The sequence below is a fragment of the Bombyx mandarina genome, chromosome 11 (genome assembly GCF_030267445.1).
Source record: "Bombyx mandarina strain Sakado chromosome 11, ASM3026744v2".
Taxonomy (NCBI): domain Eukaryota; kingdom Metazoa; phylum Arthropoda; class Insecta; order Lepidoptera; family Bombycidae; genus Bombyx; species Bombyx mandarina.
Window position 1 is genome coordinate 19,196,922 of NC_143218.1, and position 24,469 is coordinate 19,221,390.

The window sequence follows — 24,469 nt, forward strand, 5'->3', positions numbered from 1 at the left end:
ACTTTGAGGCATGAGGATGCCATGCAGAAATAGGCAGGATTGCGGTACTTACTCGTGCGAGCATATTACAACATATTTCTCCTTACACGTCAAATATAACAATAATCAACATCACCATCATCGACCCACAGTTGTCCACCGCTGGGGATAGGCATCTCCCAATTTACACCACTGAGCCCAGTATTCAGCTCTCCTCGTCCCTACCTCGCCAGTCACCCGGCGCGTTTCACCGCTCCCCCTGGCCGGGGTCTTTATTGTTATATTACAAAAATACTAATGCGATAATAAAATTGTACAATCAGTCAACTCTAACCAAATCCCATGTCTCATAACCAAAAGGAAGTATACATATCTCTACAAATGAATGGAAAAACCTTTTCGCCTTTGCAAATCTCCATAAATAGATAATTCCGTCGGCTCGGGGCCGCTCACAAAGGTACGAGTTATTAATGATGGTCGTGAACGTTGCCTAAGTGAAAACCAATGGGCCGTGGGTGACTGTAGCTTTTTAGCTGAAAGCTTGTATGAAGATTTGCCTCCGCTTGGCGGCACCTTTGTGGGTTCACGATGACAAATTTTAGCTGAATATCTTGTGATGTTTTAGCAACATTTACTTACGTAAGTAAAGTTTCAAAAAACGTTTTGTGAAAGATGAAATACAAGTAGGCCTAAATGTAATTTAATTATTAAAAATAAATTAATGTGAGTTCGTAATTTTCGCTATAATTCGCACTTAAGGTAGGTTTTTGTCATAGTACCGTTATTATACATACAATGTAATGGAATGATACATATCTTCATCAATTTATAGTGATCACTGTATTGAAATCGAACATTATGTATTAGATAAACGCGAGTTTAAACCTCAAAAAAACAGCTCTAGTTATATACATTTCAAACCATACTCGTCGACTAATCAACCGATCGCAATGACGCACATAATGAAAAACAGACAAACGTTTGGCTTGTCGTCATACGTTTGTCTGTTTATGTCGTAAAAGCGTTTTAAGAACTAAATTTTAATTCTAAGTTTTAATTCGAAATAGTAAAACCGGCTTTAGAATACTAAAATATTTACTGAGATTTCAAAAAACAATGGAGTTTTTATTTTGTGGCTAATAAATTAAATTCAAGTACGCATAAAGCATCAGCAGCGGCTATTAATTTTTGTGAAGCGGTTAGGCAGCCCTCGGGCCACCTTCAATAAATACTAACGCGCTGTCTAGTCACGCTATCGATCCTCCAACACAGAGCCGAATCAGGGCTATGCTGTTAGGGGCTTTATTTAATTATTATTCTGCATCTGGTGGTAGGACCTCTTGTGAGTCCGCACGGGTAGGTACCACTGCCCTGCCTATTTCTGCCGTGAAGCAGTAATGCGTTTCGGTCTGAAGGGTAGGGCAGCCGTTGTAACTATACTGAGATCTTAGAACTTATATCTCAAGGTGGGTGGCGCATTTACGTTGTAGATGTCTATGGGTTCCAGTAATCACTTAACACCAGGTGGGCTGTGAGCTCGTCCATCCATCTAAGCAAAAAAAAAAATATTTTCGCGAGATAAATGCGCTTACAGGTCTGTTTAGTTTAGTGTTGGTCAATGCGCTGAGTGCGAGATCTTAAACTTTCTCAATAGCGTAAAAGTTAACTCAAATTTGTATGGAGTTGGAACAGCGCCCCTAGCAGCAAACGTAGGCAAACGATCCAACTCCATACAAGTTTGAATTAACTTTTACGCTATCGAGAACGTTAAAAAACTCGCACTAAGCACACAAAACCCGTGGTCTTCACAGCAAATTCAAAATTAAAAAACGCGTGAAACATATTTTACTGTCGCAGCATCCGCCGTACGATTGATCTTATATTATACGGCTCTGGACTTAATTACTCTTCACGGTTTCTTTGCGACGTATTGTGTTGTTCTTCAGAGAGCCTTCTTCATTTCTATCAGCAATGATAACTGCTAATCATTAGCTGGGATACGCTGTCATCAAAGGAGACAAAACCAAAATGCTGAATTGATATGAAATAGTGCCAACGTTTTCAAGACGTCAATGCAAATTATAGCCACTCATGTTATATTGCCATTATTATTGTCATGTCTATTGGTTCCAGTAACTAGCTGCTTAATGTCAGACGGTGTGTGAGTTCGCCCACCGATATAGTGTTATAAAAAAGTATTTCGACCCCACCAATATCCCTCTGAGTCCATACCTGCTATTAGGTGTCTCGACTCCCCAAGCGCCTTTGTACGGAGGTGGCAGGTGGAAGAGATGCGGTTTTATCCTGCCCTTTTTATGTCATGCTGAGGTCTACTGCACTTACAGGATGTAAGATAATCATTTCAGAAGCCGACACTATAATTATTTACTAACTCAGCGTTAACGAAAAACTGCTGAACTTCGATCAAAGTAAAACATTTTAAACTTACATGGCAAAGTCAGTATCGATGACTTGAACACTTATGACTTATAGTTTTAATTATAATGAAAATTTTGAACTGGACTTTGAAATTTTTGTATGACCTCGGAGACGAAGCTTAATCCCAATATAAATATATATCTAGATATATATTAGATGTTCAATTTTCATAAAACATCACGTGAATTTTAACCGACAAAACAAAATTCACTGTACCGCAAGCAAAGAAAGCAGAATTTCATATTTCAATTTACAGCGAACGTTTCCTTTGATTTCAAGTACAAACAGCTCTACAATAACGAGCTTACAGTAAACTTGAAACAGCTTTTAAACTCACAGTAATAACCTAACGGCTTGAAGCCGGAACACAATGAGGAACGGAAAATATTTTCGTGTGATTTACCAGCGTAGCAATATATCGTAGCGGTCTACGGCGTAGCACAATAGACACAGACCGTGGCGTAGCGCCGCTCAGCCACTGAAATAATCTAGGGTTGCTTACAAAAATTACAAGTAAACAAGAATATTTGAAAACTTTTCAATAAAATTTAAAAACAATCTATACTTATATACCTACTTAATAATATTATAAAGAGGAAAAATTGTTTCTTTGTTTGTTTGTTTGTTTGTATTGAATAGGCTCCGAAACTACTGAACCGATTTAAAAAATCTTTCACTGTTGGAAAGCTACGCTAGCCCCGGGTGACATAGGCTACATTTATTATATTTTAAAAAAAATAGGGATCCTTACTGAAACTCCAATAATGTAAACCAATGTGTAATAAAAAATACCTAAAATTCTTTACATCGCGTGCGCTACTTCCCAAGCGAAGCCGGGGCGGGCCGCTAGTAAATTATAACTTAAGTGACAGACAGCTTCAAGTTAAATTCAAAATTTTCAAGACAGAACATTTCGTAAATTTTAAAACTTTTAAAACGTCTTGATCGTGTTGGAGGTCATATAGATTGAGGTCCTAATCGCTTGAAAGGCTATCCTATAATTCAAACGAAAAACATGAACATTACTGGCATAAATAAACAGTTTGCAATACGGCATATCATCAAAACGAGAACATCAATATAACCTTGTAACAAGTTCGGAACAACGATAATAAGAGATAGTTTATCGCACAAAAACCACGAACCAATCGTTCAGTGGAAGATTTTCTCTTCGACGTTTCTTACAGTGATATCTATGACCTCCGATGACACACACATGTCATATATACTAATATTATAAAGCGGAAGAGTTTGTTTGTTCGAACGCGCTAATTTCAGGAGCTACTGTTCCGATTTGAAAAAAAATCGGTTGTCTGTAAACCCGGTTTACTGACGATAGTTGAACGTGACAACGTCATAAGAAAATACTGATGGAATGGTTTCATTTTTCAATTATCGCAACTATCGTTGCTATAAACAATTGACACCACATTCACTTTTCACTGAACTTCATACTTGACGAAAAAATGTAATCCTCAGAGCGAGGTAACGCCGCATGAGTCATGTTCTTTCGTGCGTGCTGTCGGCTCCATCGAGTTATAAGACATTGTCACGTCAAAATTCTTTCAGTGTCAGATAGCTCATTTATTGAGGTAGGCTATAGGCTATACAAAATCACACTAAGACCAATGCAAGCGGATCACCAATAAAGAATGTTTCAAAATCGGGGTTTTTTTCCTTTTGAGAGCTTCCACTGCATGCGCTATGTAATAAGTATGGTAACTATTTTCCACGCGGACGAAGGCGCGGGCAAAAGCTAGTAAAAAATACCAAAGTAAATACCAGGCAGCCCTGGTTCAATATCTAGGATGCTGAGCGATGGCTCGGCTGGACCATCGCCAGAGTAAGTCCAACGTGGCCGGAATGAGAGGTTCGATGGAAAAAAAGGACATACTTATCGAAACGTACTGAGAAATTCCTATTAACAGCCTCCTTCCGTTCCTTGCTTGTTGTATTCGCCGGGCTTCTTCCAATATCGATTCATTGTTTTATTACGTTGCTCAATTCGTGAATACAATGTTTTATTTATGTTCGTTCTGTTTTGTAAATAGAATGAAGATGTTTACTCGTTCTCGATAATAATTATTATTGGATAGACTGTCTACGCCAAACAAGGTCAGAAAACAAGATAATTTTCATACTGAGCGTAAAAAGAGAACCTTGAATATTGTAAAGAAACATATATGTACGTGAGTATGTATGTTTTTTTTTTTTTTAGATGGGTGGATGAGATCACGGCCCACCAGATGTTAAGTGGTTACCGGAGCCCATAGACATCTACAACGTAACTGCGCCACCCACCTTGAGATATGAGTTCTAAGATCTCAGTATAGTTGCAACGGCTGCCCTACCCTTCAAACCGAAACGCATTACTGCTTCACCGCAGAAATAGGCAGGGCGGTGGTACCTACCCGTGCGGACCTCACAAGAGGTCCTACCACCAGTATGTATGTATGTATGTATATATCTAGGTATCAATGTATATACAATGCGCTGATACCGCTATGAAACTCAAACTAATGTAAACCGAATAATAGCCTCCAAATAACATAACCACGGTATAATGGGTTCATAATAATTTAATGCCGAAGTAAATTATAGGGACACATTTTCTTAATTACACGGTATTGATGTCCCGGACTTGAAACCGATCGACAATATAAAGTTACTAACAAAAATAAACCTCAATGCTTCAGAATTAAGGTTCAATGGACTAATCAAATGGTAGGGCACATTCGACAGAGGAAATATTTAGTAATATCAACCTTATCTGCTGATTTTAAAGTTCAATTTGGAAATCATAGGATAAAATTGGCTGGGGTCTGTTCTTTGGGGTAAGCGTCAAAGCCTTCATTAGACAAGTTTACGGCGATATAGTTTTGGGAGTACATAGATATTTAGTGTATCTTTCTATTCCTGAGTAGTCGACATGAAGATTTGAAGAAGATTTGAAGAAGGTTGAATATTAAATATTCGTAACGTATAACATTTTACAGGTTTGTTTTAGTTTCTTGTTAATTTATTATAAGGCTACGGATGAAGAGAATATCTTAGACCAGTTACGTGGGAAACAGGGCCCATAGACAAACAACATGCGCTCTCTAGCCATGGTGGCCAACAGAAAACATTTCAGCAATATTATGGCGTGCAACCTCTTTGACAAGACATACTATGACTATAAGACATAGACTAAGACTAAGACTAGACATTGTGACTTTTCTAGACTTAACAAGACGATAGGAAAAGGGAAAAAGGAAAAGACAAGTATAATACAACTTTAATACCCTAATCGACGACAAATGAATTAACTGACCGATCAAGTAAACACCATGCCTATTTTGCAACTAAAATATCCTTAAAATGGCTGAACTAAAACGCCCCGAACTAGCCAAGATCAAAGACTAAGAAATTTATTCCAAATGAGTCTTCAACTGCATTTCTATACGTAGGCGTCGAGGTTCCTATTGTGATAATCAGTAAACATTTAGGTAATATCTGCGAGATCTTCGCCAATTTTCTCATTTTTTATAGGATTGTCATTATTATTTTTATTTTTATTATGAAGGAAACATTATTGGTGGCCCCGATGCCTTTCCAGTTTCACCAGGACAGGCGGGCGAGCACGGGCTCAGCCAGGAGGGGTGGGATTTGCTAACAGCTACCCGAGCGCTTCCAAAGGAGACCTAATAACTCAAGAGTAGCTGCTTCGCGAATGAATGTACTACCGGATCGAAATCGCGACCCGCTGAGAAGATCCGACGAGAAACTCAGGGGACTGGTGTTTAGTTTATTTTACGAGTACGATTACCGGGGTCCCTAAGCCTGCTCCTAGTGTTAGAGCTGAAGGCGTTTAATGAAAGAGTTATTCGATCTGAAGAATTCGTAGGGTCGTGGGTCAATATTAAAACAAAAAATACAGATTTTTACAAAGTTAGCCCTGTGTCTTTGCTAATTAAAAAAAAAACAATTTAAATTGCCAGCGATATGTCATTTTATCGATGTACACTCTGCTAAGGCTTGTAGGCACCGAGGACGCAATCAATCAGGGTGCAGTCACCACTTTGCGGGGACACCGTACGAATATCTAATTTTGTTTGTTAGAGCACCCTCGGCCGCGTCCACTGCGCACGCGCGCTACACCCTAAATCCACGACGTTTTGATGGATCACCCTTAATGACAGGCGAAGGGGATAGAGATGGAAATAGGACGATTGTTTTTATCGATAAACGTGAATCGCGACTCAGAAGTGTAGTTTGCAAACTTCGAACATCGTAACAGCTTGAAATCAACTAAGATTCGTATAACGGTTTTTAGAGCAAAGGAAAAGTGATGAATATCAATATGTATAATTACTCTTCGTCACTTTATTTATTATCAAGTCGTAAACCAAATGCAAACGGTAATTTTCGCGAGTAATAATTGCGACTGATTATAATTATGTATTATTGCGTTCTAAGCTATATTTTAGTGGATTAAAAAAGTCGATACTAATTAAAAGCATAACCTTTTTTTAAGAATCCTTAATTTCAAAGTTAAGAAGATTGTCGTTTGAAGTGTGAGAGCCTCTCTCGCAGTAGCCTCCTACATCGAATAAAATGTGTATTCATCCATGTATTAATCTGATGACTCGTATGCAATCGCAAAAATTGTCAGTCAAAAAATTAATTGATTGTCTGTAAAGTCAGTTTACGGACAGTAGTTTTACGTGTTAACGCCACTAGCAGAACTATTCGAACGCTAGCTCTGACGTCACGCGAGAAGAGAGATAAATGTATCACAAGCCAATGCTTGGGCCGATTGTTCCTCTCTATTCCTTGTTCCGCGCTCTCGCTTGCACGCTCAAGCTCAGGCGGAACGTGACACTTTTTCGTGCGTGCAGTCGGTTTTCATCGATTTACGTCAAAAATGTATTGAGCCACTTTAAATCATTTATCAATATCGACACAAGTAGCGTCCCATCTCTAGAGCGTTCCCGGCAACACGCGCACCGCTACATGAACAGCACTCCGTACAATTGTATTAGACATTAGCGCGGACGAACAATTCATGCTTTTATTACACGTACTTTGTATTCCCTCACATTAATGAGTTCGAACATTCTATGCTTAATGATGAAATATATCGATGTCATAGTACCATATCTATTTTACTTCCCTTTTAATTTTATTACTGAAAAAAGGATCATTTTAGCTATGTCCCGAGCTTTCTTTACATATATGAGCAACGGTAGCTTTAGTCGTGGTATTAGGTAAGCTTTTTATTTTTATAATAATGAGTTCGACGTACGTCTTAAAATCTTTCGTATATTCTACGATATTATATCTATTAGATATTATATTCTATCTCTACGTATATTCATTAATTAATTTACCATCAATTTCTCTATTGTACTTATAGTATTTAAAAGCACAACAAAAACAACACTATAATGACAGGAATAAAATCAATAATTTAATAAAAAATTCTGAATTAGTGAGGGCCATACGTATTATCGATAACTTGTACTTACCTAATGATGGCGATCACGAAATATCACAATCAAATAACTACAAAGCTATTATTGTTTGTTGGTTTTATGGAGAATTTATATTGATTTGAACTATCGGACTTATTAAGATTAGTTCATGTGTTTATCTATCAAGTTTCATAACCGATGTATAATTTTGCATCTGACAGTATTCATTGCACGACATGGCTTTGTCTGTAAACGTGTGTTATTGTTCGGAATAGCCAGCCATTGTGTAGCCGTTATCTGGTCTGGAAGAGATCAACGGGAACGATAAGATTATATATTATATACTAGCTGACCCGGCAGACTTCGTAGTGCAGCGATCGATAAATAAAAGACCTAAACTTTTTTATAAAATAAACTTAAAACGAACAAAAGGAATCCGTCACGACGATCGACGGGGGACACATCAAAGGAAAAACAAAATTGTTATTTTAATTTAATTCAGAGCATTTTCATATTTATCTACCTTTTAAACCTTCTCTGAACTTCCACAAATAATTCAAGACCAAAATTAGCCAAATCGGTCCAGCCGTTCTCGAGTTTTAGCGAGACTAACGAACAGCAATTCATTTTTATTTATATAGAAGATTCGTTATTATTGTGTCATGATACGTGAATGATGAATGTTGAATACACGTTAATGAAGAGTAAGAGAAGCAATTAAAAGAACAGAGGTTAATTCAGTAATTTTATTGTGTTAAAATGTTGCCGTCACCTATCGCAGACAGAGCTTTGCTGTGTCTCTAGCGCTCCTGATGTTGATGAACGACGGTGACCATTCATCATCAAATCATCAGGCGAGCCATATGCTCGTCTGTCTACAAAATAATAATAAAATGTTTTTAAAATCATAATTTTTTCGAAGTTTTTTTTTAATATTTGAACTTTTTATTATTCATATTTCAAGCCGTATTTACTATATATAACAATTACAAACGTAAACCCATAAAAGCAAAACCTTATACTAAAAAACAAAATGCTATACTAAAAATGAACTTTAAAATAAGAATTCGATCGATACACTTTCAGCGTCGCATAAGGGCAAGCTAATTTTAATTTCGAAAATGTAACATCAAATCTGTGTCTCGTCAAATGTTTGTCTCGTCAAATCTTGAGTTCAGCGTTCCGTCAAACTTAGGGACCGTATGTCAGAGTCTAAGCGGCACGCCAATTTAACGCTGGCTGCTTCGAACTAGCGACCGAGCTAATACCGTAATGACATCGTAACTAGCTTAAGTTGTCCGTTGAAAGTGTGATATCTGAACGTTTATTTCCTGTGCTATCTTAAAGTTAGTTATTAAGATATGCTGTCAAAGGGTATTGGACCATCGGCAGCTTGGGAATATCGACGGACTGGTTGCAGCGGGCAATGTAGATGATTAAACAGCTCACAGCTGATCGTATGCTTGTCGGTGCGACCAAGTAACGACACCCACTGGCCTCTCTATGATCTCAGATCTTGGGGCTGCCAAACCGTGCCGTGAAGCAGGGATGCGTTTCGGTTTGAAGGGTGAGGTAGCCATTGTAACTATACTGAGACCTTAGAACTTATATCTCAAGGTGGGTGGCGCATTTACGTTGTAGATGTCTATGGGCTCCAGTAACCAATTAACACCAGATAGGCTGTGAGCTCGTCCATCCATCTAAGCAATAAAAAAAAACAAATCAAACGGAGGGAATAATCCAAAATAAGAATTCATGTTGGCACGATCTTTAGCAACAAAAAACACGCCCATGAAAACAATTTGAAGATCTCCAATTTGTCGTGTATAGGCTCCAAGATGTTCCCACTCAAAGTTCATGACTGTGTGATATAAAAAGGCTAGAGGATCAATCGATTGTTTGTTTTCCATTCCGTGATCAGAAGATCACTCTAGCTAGGCCGAGCGACGGTAATTATTTACCCATCATTCAACCGTTGAATCTTCACCTATTATCCTACCTTATTTCCATGTGGTAGGCAGCGGCTTGGCTCTGCCCCTGGCATCGCTGAATTGTCCATGGGCGACGGTAACCACACACCATCAGGTGAGCCGTATGCTCGTCTGCCTACATGGGCAATAAAAAAAACATATGCATATCCCTAAGTACGTAGGCAGTAGAGCATAAACCACCAGTGGAAGATAGCGATACTTACAAAGCATCAGATACGGCGATAACTCTACGCTGACAATTAAATTAAATTTTTGTTTTTTGCAGGTTTAGCAGACGATAAAATCTTCATAAAATTAAGCAAAGTCGGTAAGTGAGTACTTTCTTAAAACAATTTCTTGTTTTTATTGAAACCCCGTGGGAGAGGGACATAAGATTAATATAATACAACTCGGGTCGTATGGAAATATCACACTCATATGGGACTCTATAATTTGCGTAAGTGCATGAAGTAGGCACATAAAAACATACGGACGACGTCCTGATGGTGAATGGTTATTGCTCATGGACGCCAATAATGCGAAAGGCACAACCAAACAGCTACTCATCGCTAAACAAACCTACCACCAGTAATTTCGCAAATTATAATTTATGAGGGTATAACTTGATTTTGTTCCTTCGTCGCGGAAGTCATTCCACTACCACTCCGTCATTGTTACGGAATTCGGACATCGCCATAGTCAGACGGCAAAACATGATTGCGAAAACCACACTGCCAAGAGTGTTGTGACGAAGAAGAATAGCCAGGACGCTATAAGTACACCGGGCGTACCATCATTTAGGTTACGACTATTACAGAATCCAGTTTCTTCCTGGCTCTTCGAATCGAGCATACAACATTCGGAATGGTTAGTACAATCCAGGTCACTTCAAAGAGCCTCTAAAAATTCGTTTTCTTTTGTTAACCAACACTCACGATCCAGTGGAAGGGTTATGGTTTTACAAAAAAAAAAACTTAAGTACAGAATATATAAATTCGTATAGCTCATTTTGAAATTCGAACCGAGAAGCAATACACATAATCATTATAATTAACCGAATAACGCAATTAAAGCTGTACATCAATGCAGCAACGTAAACAAAACGCAACTAACTACACTGAACAGGAAACGGAAGCAGGGCTGCGTTTCGCTTCGGCGCTGTAAATCGGTCGTCGCGCGCATTCTCCTGTCATCGACGTCTGCGCGCGCGCACCTTATATTACGCACTCGGGTAGTGTGACCAGTAAAATTTAGAACAAACGATTTTTATTTTTATTTTTTTATTGCTTAGATGGGTGGACGAGCTCACAGCCCACCTGGTGTTAAGTGGTTTCTGGAGCCCATAGACATCTACAACGTAAATGCGCCACCCACCTTGAGATATAAGTTCTAAGATCTCAAATATACTTACAATGGCTGCCCCACCCTTCAAACCGAAACGCATTACTGCTACCTACCCGCGCAGACTCAAGAGGTCCTACCACCAATAATAAATTAAGCATTCCACCTTATTTTTCAACATGGGTGACGGCATCCTGCCGTGGTCTTCGTTCAATCTGGAGATTGCTTAACAGTGAAATTGGACGGTGACCTTACCAGACCGGAATTAATTCAGATTCCATTTACTTCTATTAATTTGCTGTATATATCAACTTGGCTGTGCCCCTTTGTCTATAAGCGGCGTTTACTATCAGGTGAACCGCAAGCTGGTATGCCTATAAAAGCAATAAAATTAAAATAGCTTCTAGACGTATTAAAAATTATAAATCTTTAATTTTAATTTAAATATACAATTTTATTGGAATATACTGAATTCACTAGTCAAAAACAACAATTAGCCTAAAACAATAGTTCAAAGTAATACGTATAATTGTTAAGCGACAGAATAAGCGTCGGTCAACGGTCGAGGCTCGAATATCTGTATCGTCACGCCATTTGTTGCACTGTGAACATGTTCATCAATACATATAAATAAAATTGGAGTGTCTGTTTGTAATATTGAAATAGCCTCTTTTTACTACATGCAATGAATACATGCAATGAATATATACGGTACATACATACTTTTTTTACAATTTTTGTCTGTCTGTCTGTCTGTTTGTTCAGGCTAATCTCTGGAACGGCTGGACCGATTTTGACGGGACTTTCAGTGATAAGTAGCTGATGATATAAGGACTAACTTAGGCTTACTAACTTACTTTTTTTAGACTAGCTTCGACCCGCAGCGTCGCCCGCGGTACGACAATAAACGCGGCTAGGTAACATCACGGGACTCAGCTATCAATAATAAAATATATAGTTTCCGAAGCGAAGCGAGGGCGGATCGCCAGTCTATAATATTATATAGCCTATTTAAATCAGGCGTGGGACGACCGTTGAAGCACACGAGGCACACTTAGCTGACACCCACGCCGCAGGACTCATCTACTCGTCAAGAACACACTCGTACTAACAAGATCTCTGATATTAGCATTGTATTTCAAAAATTAAAAAAAAACTTTGAGACACCCTACTCTCGGTACAGTACAGCCAATCCCAATGTCCACGAACTCGCAAGCAAATTTACGATCAGCTCTTACATTATCTCAGCGCATTAACGCCGTGTGTGGCCCACTGTTGGTTTTTCGCTACAATGTTGCTTGTTTAGCAGTTTATACATTCAATTCGAGCTGACTTTCAAAGCTACTTAGACATGGCCATGATAATTGGCAACATTCCACTCTCACTTACTGTTACTGGTTTTGTTGGTTCAATTTAAAGATATAGACAATTGAGAATCATCGTGTACCTAATATAATAAGATATCCAGTTATTGTATATTTTTGCTCACGACAGTCATGTAGAAGAAAGGTTCGAGCCAACAGACGTATACTTGATGAATAGAACGTGAACTTAGTCAGCCTTAAACATTCGATATAAAGTTAAAGCATCACATCTGTACCTAAAGAAAATCTGAAATTCCCACGCAACTGTTTTAAAAGACTTCAATATGAGAAGAGAGAGAAGATAACTGAGATCTTAATTCCATCCAAACATTGTTATGATACATACAGTTTTGGTGATAGTCTGCTGTTGACAGTGTCAAATTTCATGAATCAAAATTGTATATTTTTATTAATCTTATCAAACTATACATAATTAGTAATTCGACACAGATTTCCCAAGCGTTTTCATTATGATTTGTAAGTGTTCTAGCGCATATAGGAATAAACACAGTTGTTTACCGTACCACCGTCAGCTGATAAAATTTAATCTACAAAATCATCTTAGTGCGCGTGTGGTCCTAATATTATATTCTACATAGTATGTACTATGTACAGCGATACTTTCAAGTACACAACTACAGTTGTATAGTGTTTAATCATCGTAATATGTACTTACTTCCTCGTGTAATTAGATGTGAACGAAAACACGTGCGCATGTCGTATTCATAGTCCAAATTTTGGATTTAAATAATTTTAGAGAAAAACGAAAGTGTAAATCATTCAACGACATTGACTCACACTAAGTCACTGGTCGAGTAGGAAACCTGACACAGACGGTACCGAAACGATCATAATTAAATCACAATACAAGATTATACTTCGCTATCGCTTCATTCGATCCTGCTTTATCTCAACTTTTGTCATTTTGTTCGAAGTATTTACTTCCATATTCAACATCGTGAAATCAATAATAATTTAATCTAAAATAAGCTATGAAGGTATGTTTGTTTGGCTTAGTATTAAAGATTATAAAAAGCATGCGATGTATGCTATGCAAGGTGAAATGGTTTCGCGCCTACGACACTCAATGTGGATCCCGCTGCCTCCATTGAGACACAAAATTGAAGTCTCTATTGCATCGGAAAGTCGCTTCTGCCTCAAATTGGAATTACTTCACGGCAGAAACGGAGAAAATGTTGGCCCGTTACGATTCCCAACATTCAGAACTTAGAATAGGAACTGAGGGATTAGGTATTCTGTAATTAAATACTAATACATAGAAAAATAAGTAATAAATTAAATGTAAGTGAAGGTACCGCTTTGAATATTCATGTTCGGATTAAAATTAGTTGTTTTCTGATGTTGAAATTTCACGATCTAAAACAAACGTACCACCACATTGCCTATTTCTACCGTGAAGCATTATTTTACACCTTAGAACTTATATCTCAAGGTGGGTGGCGCATTTACGTTATAGATGTCTATGGGCTCCAGTAACTACTTAACACCAATTGGGCTGTGAGCTCGTCCACCCGTGTAAGCAATAAAAAAGAGTAATACATTGTTTTTGTTTTAATTTATCAGAACGTGATATATTTACTGACAACATACCAGGAATTAACTACATCTGACATGTCTTATGTAACAATATCCAAGAACGACCATCTTGTAAGAACATTTACATAAACATTCACGTAATTTTTACAATTTATTAACACGTGTCAATAAACTCCAATTATAATATATTCCCGTTTGTGTTTCTCTATGTTATTATCATTATATTTTTAACTTCAAAAGTAATGCACTTACCACAGGACTCTCTACCCCACCCTAGGCTGTCTGGTAGTGGTGCCACTGTACTTTTGTGCATAAAGGTAAATAAACAAATTGTATATATTTTACAACCATATTAAGCACAGTGTATTACTATAGTTATGCCCAGTAGTGGGTGATAATGAAGGGCTAAAAATGACGACCACGACGCCCGGCATACGTACCGTGAGTGTTGGAACACGTAAGACATGTCGAGTGAGGCATTATTGGAAAACCATCGAAATAAATCCATTCAACGATAAAGTCCAAACTATGAATACGCCAGGTATTCAAGTATTGTAATACGACCCTCAATCGCCACACAGAACACATTCAAGCGATGAGCTGTTTCCAATCACTACATATTTAATACTGAGAAACTTTAGATGGATACAGTTATACTAGACCACCCACAATATATTCGACGACCTACACTTACAACGTGCCTGTTTATCTTTACCACATTTTATCATGAGGTGTTTTTACTGATTGTGAGGAAAAGGTCTTGAAAACGAAGACAAGGGATATTTGTGAATTTCTAACGTTTCCTAATAGCCTTTCTAATTGATGCATCACATTGGATACTCTGCTGGGTGATAACTAGCGTAAATCAGGAAGTGCTGGTTCTTCATGATCAATTTGCTCTTTTCACAAGTCATCTTCTTAAATCACCCTGGCTGGTGCCAGTACACAAACATTTTGCCTATGTGCCGAGTGAGATTTCGGGAGCCAGTATACGAGTGGACTGTGCTCTATCTATCTCTGTCCTCCGCCTGCTTCTGCCGGTATAGTTATAACAATACAAACTAGATTGTATCGTGGGCCGCCAGTTTTTTTCCTACATATGCTGATAGCCTTGAGAGGCTATAATAGCTTCTCCTTGACGCGTAGGTGAGCTCACGGGGCTCAAACCGGGTGTGTTGCTAGCACTGGCCCTAACTAGAGCAGTGCTTCGCAGAATCTACCACCGGAGCGGAAACGCGACCCACTGAGAAGATCTGGCGAGCAACTCAGTGGTCTGTGTCTATGGGTTAATTCACTCGTCAACCCCTTCGTCGCAAGCAACGGGTTCGACAAGGACGGTGACCGGTGCGTGTGGTACCTAAAAGCACCGTTAACGGATCGGAAAGGCCCGTAATTACGTGTTTAGGGTGACGCCGACTGTTTACCATTCAGTCTACAGGATCGAGTATGGGCAGCCAGTAAATAATACGATAGACACGACGATGCTAGCAATTAAGAAAAACTAGGCCGTATGTTTTCGTAATCTAAAACATCTTTGGAAAAAACTCATCTGCCTCTGCCATCTGTAGGATATTGGCCGCAATAAAACAGACACGTCAACCTTCAAACGTTCAAGTGCTTACAAATGAGTGCGTCTCGTTTCGATAAGGATCTCCAATGTTTGATTTAGGATGACCTTTTTTATAATGATGTCAAATATTCAGGTTTTATCGATATCGACATTTTTAATAAGCTTTTCGGCATACGCAGTTTTTAGCACTACTATAGATTATTATAATACATTTTCATCTTTTGACAAGACGGGCAGATGAGCTCATGACAAATTATTCGTCCGATATGCCTTACTATTCACCTCAAGGGAAATGGTGTAAGTAGGATTGATTTATAAACTGGTGGTAGGACCTCTAGCACTGGTGGTAGGACCTCTCGTACTGGTGGTAGGACCTCTTGTACTGGTGGTAGGACCTCTTGTACTGGTGGTAGGACCTCTTGCACTGGTGGTAGGACCTCTTGTACTGGTGATAGGACCTCTTGTGAGTCCGCGCGGGTAGGTACCACCGCCCCGCCTATTTCTGCCGTAAAGCAGTAATGCGTTTCGGTTTGAAGGGTGGCGCAGCAGTTGTAACTATACTGAGTTCTTAGAACTTATATCTCAAGGTGGGTGGCGCATTTACGTTGTAGATGTCCATGGGCTACAGTAACCACTTAACACCAGGTTTTTTTTTTTTTTTTTATTGCTTAGATGGGTGGACGAGCTCACAGTCCACCTGTTGTTAAGTGGTTACTGGAGCCCATAGACATCTACAACGTAAATGCGCCACCCACCTTGAGATATAAGTTATAAGGTCTCAGTATAGTTACAACGGCTGCCCCACCCTTCAAACCGAAACGCATTACTGCTTCACGGCAGAAATAGGCAGGGCGGAGGTACCTACCCGTGCGGACTCACAAGAGGTCCTACCACCAGTAATTACGCAAATTATAACTTTTTGCGGGTTTCCATTTTATTACACGATGTTATTCCTTCACCGTGGAAGTCAATCGTGAACATTTGTTGAGTACATATTTCATTAGAAAAATTGGTACCCGCCTGAGATGGCAGGTGGGCTGTGAGCTCGTCCAAACACCTAGGCAATAAAAAAAAAAAAATAAAAAAAAAAAAAAATATAAAAATGCGTAGTTGACACATTTTTCGATAAAATCAAATTTCAGAAATTATTTTTTCACGGTGTTTTTGGCAGTTCTTGATGATACGTTGTCCTCCTCCTTGCGTCGTATTCCTCATTGCTGAGGGTCGTGACCCCCCTTTTGTATCACGTTGTAGCACAACAGTAAAGAAACGCAGTAGAAACCTTAAAATATAATACATAAATAATGATAATTATATACAGGATTTATGAGAATCTCGAATTCTGATTTAAAGCATGATCTAAAGCTAAACCATGAGCTTTATCGTTACAACATTTAAGTAACAGATCTCATCACAGCACATCGTTTTAATTATCAATTTAATTCACCGATCTTGTTATTATCAATCTGCTATAAGATGTGGCATTTCAAGAAGATTTATACATAATGACGAAATGAAAGAATCAAAAAACTGTCTTTTATTCCCTTAATTTTTTTAACTAAAACATATCTATGCTAACAGAGGCAAGGCGCAATAAATTTTCGAATATTTCTAAATTATAAAAGACAAAATTCAAACAATCGATATTTGTACTGTATCGATATAGCATTGTGCGTCACTACAAGATGAGTGAACTCGGAACTACCTGCGCCTAAAGCCACTTGACGTCGCCAACACCAGCCACTGCCTCGCGCACATGTCGCCTCCCGAGACCTTTTACAATTTTATCATTAATTTCAGTGCCTTTAAACAGCTTGTCTTAAAACATTATTATTTAAAAAGTCTCGTTGATTATTTTGTTGAGCACACAGTGTCGGACACCTTCGCGTAAAGATTTTATCTTTATTTGCAAGCCTTCCATTAATTCGTTAAATTATTACGTAAATTATTAAGTACGATAATGATGTCACCAATAGAACTACTCAAATTACGTCGCTCAGAAAAACTATAAATAGACTATGTAGTTCTACTAGCTGGCCGGTATCGAAGATACGAATGATCCCATTAAGGCCTAACTATAGTTACATATGTTACATACTTCAATATTCATGTAAGATAACTATGAGACTGTCTATCAAAACATAGACTGAACTGAGACCTTAGAACTGGTGTCTCAAGGTGGGTGGCGGCATTTACGTTATAGATATCTATGGGCTCCGGTAACCACTTAACTCCAGGTGGGCCGCCAGCTCGTCCACCAATATAAGCAGTAAAAAAAGAAGGATTTGACAAAACGTGAGCCATATTAATAATATAAAAAAAAGTGTGTCACTCGGGAACTGCCGCGGTAAAGCTATTGCATATCATTTTTTATCAACTTATGCAATTATAATCAGACAATAATAATTTAATATTAAAACAATAATAAAATAAGACCACGCTATATTCATAAACATTAACAAAAGCAAAACATTAAAACATTAACTGTCTCCTTCACAGTCATAAGCTAGACGGCGTGAGAGAGAGATGGGCAGATTTTTCATGATGCGCATGCAGTGCGACGTCACGCCGCGCGCTTATTCACAAACACTACACAAGCACAACGTGTGAATGTGTTGAATGCGAGCTGTTAGGTTTTATTTTCGTTACGGAATTACTTGATTCGGTCGCCGCGCTCAAAGTCGCGATAAAAGCTATGCAATAGCTTAAAAATATATAGGCCCTTAAAAAAAAAAAAAATATTTTTACTGGTGGTAGGACCTCTTGTGAGTCCGCACGGGTAGGTACCACCGCCCCGCCTATTTCTGCCGTGAAGCAGTAATGCGTTTCGGTTTGAAGGGTGGGGCAGCCGTTGTGACTATACTGAGACCTTAGAACTATATCTCAAGGTGTGTGGCGCATTTACGTTGTAGATGTCTATGGGCTCCAGTAACCACTTAACATCAGGTGGGCTGTGAGCTCGTCCACACAGCTAAGCAATAAAAAAAAAAAAAACTATTTATACAAGATTTATTTTACAATATAATACACACGATGTCAACGTAAAACCACTGAATGGTTGGTTCGAACATCGGAATACATTCGTCTTACATTACATTAATAATTCAGTAGTTTATAATACGTTTTTTATTTGTCTATTTTATGTGCGTGTGCCAAGAAAATACATTCCGAATAATAATATTTAGACTGTCGATCTACCAAGCAAAAACACCTGCTCTTTGGAAGATCTTTCCTGTACTTATTTATCTGTTATCCTGAAATCCCGAAAACCAGGGTGATAATTCTGATGATTCCTGACACGATAGTGTGTCTGATCGAAAAATTAAACTTCAATAACGTTCTATGTGCTGCCTGTACCCTAAATACAAAATCAACTTACGCGCAGTCAGCAAAGTCGAGTGAAGTGCGTGCTATATATCCCTTCAGCTTGGATTAGTTGCAAGAGATATGGGCTCACTAGAGCTTAGATTAGTTAGTTTTGTTTTCCGTGTCTACTCTGTTCGATTTTAAGAATCATCTGATCATTTAGAAAAAGTAATAAGAATTATTCATATTGCTGTTGGTTCGATTAACGATTCCCTGATTACATGTGAAATATTTTTAATTTTGCATTTTAGTGAAATTTTGATTATAATTTAGCTAGTTAACTTGTTCTTGTATGACGTTGTTTTTTCTTGGAATCCCAGCTATATTATTAAATCAATTATTAATTCTTCCAAGCGAAAACGCATTACTACTCTCCGGTAGTAATAGGAGGAAAGGTGGTCCCTACCAATCCCATGTAATTTGAAAAGTTTAGTCGTGGTTTTTATATGAAGCTCTTCTTATTATATTTTCATTAGTTTATCCATTAATACGTATCACAACAATACGCAACCTCCTAGCAATGGATAGTAACCAAATGTGTCCATAATTTTCGCTTTCGTTTTTAATTAACACTAATTACCTTTGTGTATATTTTTAAACGTGTTCTTTATATTTTTGAAGTGGGCCCGAGGCGCGCCAATACCGTCGGTATACTGGAGGCAATTCAACTTTTAATATTTATTTAACACCAGCGCGGGTGACGGTCAATTTGCGAAGTAACAATCACAATGTGAAGTCTAAGACGCAAGCGGACGACTTTATCTTATTTTTGTTTTTCATTCCGTCTTGATTTTTTTGTTTAATCTACCCACATCTATCATACTGCATTGCATATTTTGCAACTATTTACGAAATAAAAGGCCCATCAAATACTAACTTTAAATAAAATTTTCATTAATTTGTCAAAATGTTTGGATTAAATATAAACGAAATTAGATGTAGATTAATTTTTTTACAGAAATTATTTGTATGTCCCTCTGTAATTTTGGACCCGTCAACCTCTAGGGGCAATTCTGCATCGCGGCTCGCACAACTCTGTATGCTTAGTGCGAGTTTTTATCGTTCTCGATACGTAAAAGTTAACTCAAATTTGCATAGAGTTGGAACAGCGCCCCTAGCGGCAAACGTAGGCAAACGTTCCAACTCCATACAAATTTGAGTTAGCTTTTACGCTATCAGAACGTTAAAAAACTTGCACTAAGCAAACTCGTGTTTAATGCCAACCACTGTTTCAGTTAGAAAATCTAAAGAACTGCAAAGTGACATCAAAATTTTAACCCAACTGGTTTGAACCCTGAAGAGATTCATTCGTCGTGCTCGATGAAGGGAATCCCATGCGCGATCAGTCATTTTTGCTGCCAAGAAAGCTTGAATCTTTTTGAAATTATTTAGTATCGATTTTAAAATATTATTTAAAATGAGTTTCTTAAAGACGACATGTTAATTCTTAACTCAAACTCGGTCTTTCAAACTTTAGACCACACAACAAAAATATTAAAAACATTTTTTCTTTTTTCTGTAAGCTATCGGCTCGTAAACTTCAGCACAAAAATGCTAAGCTTCTTTTTATTACAATATTCACTTGTAGTGAAAATATCGATCTTACATCTAGTGTGAAGAGCTCAAAATTGCTTGAGACCTATAGTTTTGTTTTAAAAACGTAGTGAGCAGCGGGATATGAAATTATAATGGGACGTTGTTTAATTTATCGTGTGTAAGACGATATGACGATTAAACACGGTTGACGTTTGTAGCTATTTTGTTAAGCATGTTTTTGGGAATCTGATATTGCTTCTTGAGAAGCAGTTGTCGAATATTCAGTGCTTAAACATGATTCTACATGAAAACTTTTTGTTTGTGGTTATTGACTAGTCCGTGTTTAATACTGTAGATATGTCGTCTAATCATTACTGTCACTAAGCATGTGCCTTCAGTAATGAGTAAGAATCCTATTGAAACTTAACGTTGTATGTTTTACCTTAAATTCAGACAGATTTTATTACACTTTTTTGATAACTTTGATTCGATAAAAAGTAGCCCTTAAAATCATTGATTAGTGTTCCGCAGAATTTTGTCTCGAAGATGAAATAAATAAGATCAAAGATAATTTATGAGAGCTTACTCTTCTAGGAGCTTTCGACCTCTGCTACCGCGTAATAAATGTGAAAACCCAACGAAAAAATTGGGCAAACATACTTTCTGTACGCTATTTATTCGCGACCCCGCGATTTGTGATATTCCTGATATGGTTTTGTAATTCCAATTGAAGATAAAAATAGATAATATTGAGAATGTATCAATTCCATTGCGCTTATAATTCAGAAGATGTACATACACGTCCCTCATGTGAAAGATCGCAGATTCGATTCAGGACATTTATTTGTTTGCACTTTTCTAAAAGTCGTAGACGTGAAATTTATTGTGACTATTGCGCTTTTTTGGATCCTCTTATTTCATGATCCTTCTCATTATGTGATGAGTTTTGGAAGGATGCCATAGCAACAGGTAGACCGTGAGCTCGTTCACCCGTCTATCCAAGAAATATATGAAAACTTTTTTTGCTTAGACAGGTGGACGAGCTCACAGCCCACCTGGTGCTAAGTGGTCACTGGAGCCCATAGACATCTACAACGTAAACGCGCCACCTCGGGCACAAGTTCCAACGTCTCAAGCATAGTTACAACGGCTGCCCCACCCTTCAAACCGAAACGCATCACTGCTTCACGGCAGAAATAGGCAGCGCGGTGGTACCTACCCGCGCGGGCTCACAAGAGTACCACCAGTAGTAAATATATGTATAATATGAAAACTTCATTTTATAGAGTGGTAGTTATCACCGGGCTTTAATTAAAAATGGTAATCCATAGATTACTTTCATCGCCCACCTTTAGACAGAAGAAATGTACTTTCGATTAGGAACTACTAAATAGGTATTTCAGTAAAAACTTAAAGGAAAAATTGACCAAAAAAAGTGTTGTTTTACTCTGAGAGGCACGACGTATTCATTGGGTAGGGTCGTGTAATACATGAGCCTGCGGCGCTGAGATACGGTCTCATTAATACAGGTGCCGGACCGAGGGTCACAGGCTGACTCTCGCACATAGAATAACCAAGAAATAGATACTACAAAGGTCATTTACGAATTTGATATCACCTTAGGTACCAAACATTTGCGCTTACACTAAATTATACAAATCCATGTCAGTTTGGAATTGAATTTTCTGATTTAAGTACAGTCTATGAACTCCTTGAAAAATGACGTTCTTATTTATTTATTTATTTGAAGAATTAAAAAAAGAACCTTTGCAGTACTTAGTGATAAATATTACACATTGGAAAGAGATAGTCGGCTAATTTCGGCTTTGCAGTGCGTCGTCTCTGTCGCAAAAACACTAACAGCCCGACCATACGGTATCCCAATCAACGTCACATAGGTAATGTGCGACAGAGACGAAATTAGTCGATTGTCTCTTTCTAAAAGTCGATATGCAATATTTATCGCCCGATACTGTATATCTGACAAAGCATTAGAATCTTAAACGCTAAATACGTCGAATGCCATATGACGTCATTCCCGATCCTGCGGACAGAATGGAAAGCAGTCGACGTCGCCCAAAACACGTCATCTCGGATCCTCCCGATCCACTAACGGTGCTTCTAGGTACTTCAAGCACCGGTCACCGTTCTCGTCGAACCCGTCGCTTGCGACGAAGGGCTCGACGAGTAAATTAACTCCCAGACATAGTCCACTGAGCTTCTCGCCGGATCTTCTCAGTGGGTCGCGTTTCCGATCCGGTGGTAGATTCTGCGAAGCACGGCTCTTGCTAGGGTTCGTGTTAGCAACGTCATCAGGTTTGAGCCCCGTGAGCTCACCTACAAACGTTAGGGTTACGCTGAAATAGCCTCTCAAGGCTCTCAGCTTAGGTAGGAAAAAAAAAAAAGCCATATGACAAATCGACTATTTTCATTCAGGCCACGGTGCTCATCGGTGAGCCTTATCTTACTCAACCGCTTGGGCCATGAAGTCACCCGTGAACCGCGTGAGGGATCCAACGTAAATGCTTCCTATACGCCACAGATAGCAGCTATCGAACAACACGCGTATGGAAGTGAACCGCGTGGCCCTTTAGCCGAACCGAACGGTGTGGTTTTCAAATCCAATAGAAACTTGTAGTTTTTATCAGTCTTTTAAAATATCTTAAAAACTAGACTGTAAAAGTCGCTAATTTTTGTCTTCTGTGCAAATTATCGCATTTTATAAATTTTTGAATGAAAATCTCATGTTGATAAAAATTACCGATTCCTTTTGGTTTGGCCCGAATGTTATAGTTCGCTAGGCCCACCAGTGCGCCGTAAAGCGTTTGACTTGTATATAATGTAGACAGTTAGGTTGTTCCTTCTGCCCAAAAGACGTCATTATGGACCCTCCCGATCCATTAACGGTGCTTTTAGGTACCACAAGCACCGGTCACTGTCCTCGTCGAACCCGTGCGACGAAGGGCTCGACGAGCGAATTAACCTACAGACACAGCCCACTGGGTTTCTCGCCGGATCTTCTCAGTGGGTCGCGTTTCCGACCTCTTGCTAGGGTCAGTGCTAGGATCACTCCGGTTTGAGCCCCGTGAGCTCACCTACTCAAGGCTATCAGCTTAGGTAGGGAAAAAAAAGTTCCTTCTGTGGCGCAGTATTCTCGAGCCGCAGAAGGCCCGTATAAATCAAGATTGGCTCGGGGTCACGTCCGACGTAGGTAAAGTCCGCTCCGCTAAGCCTCGCTCCCGAAACGTACAACTGCTAGGAGCGCTAGGATATATTAACGGCACTTTTTCTTCGAGGACCGCATATTTTTAAAGGTCGACTCGCGATTTGTGCCGTCGAATTCGGGTTTTTTATTCAATTTATTACACCGAAATGAGATTCTGGGTTTTAGAGAATGTTAAGGGAAGTTTTGTTTTATTTATACTAATATTTCTACTATTTCTGTTGTATTCTTTATGTAGTTATAGAATAGTTTGTGTCAGCTTTAGTTGCCTACCACCGAAGATGGCACGCACGGCACTATCATAATTTTGATGGATATTTTTATCATATTTACACATCCCACTTTCTTGTAATACACATCGAATGATCATAGAAATAGTATAATCAACAGTCTTCTTTTTCACTGTGATGAATAAAAACATTTCCTCGCTAAGTTTTATTGGCGCTGACCCTCAGGAGTGTGGCGGATATAACAATTTCCTTAATGCGAGCCATTTCCGACCTTTGCATTTTTGAATAGAGCTGAATTTTCTATGGGTACACTGTTATATAAATATCTGTATAGTTCGGACAGCTCTTGCTTAAATTGATATGAGGAACAAGAAGGTTTAATATAACGTCTAAAACATAATAAATAGTTCCGGTGGTCTTTTGATCACAATGGAGATG

The 24,469-nt window shown here is 38.5% G+C and overlaps 1 long non-coding RNA gene across 1 annotated transcript in view; it reads left to right on the forward strand.

The window, feature by feature from the left end:
* The window catches only part of LOC149502101 (uncharacterized), an 88,327-nt gene that overhangs the window by 21,822 nt on the left and 42,036 nt on the right, over positions 1-24,469 (forward strand). The window contains exon 2 of the long non-coding RNA XR_016323821.1: positions 10,131-10,172. This is a non-coding gene — a long non-coding RNA (uncharacterized LOC149502101). The remainder of the gene's footprint in view (positions 1-10,130; positions 10,173-24,469) is intronic.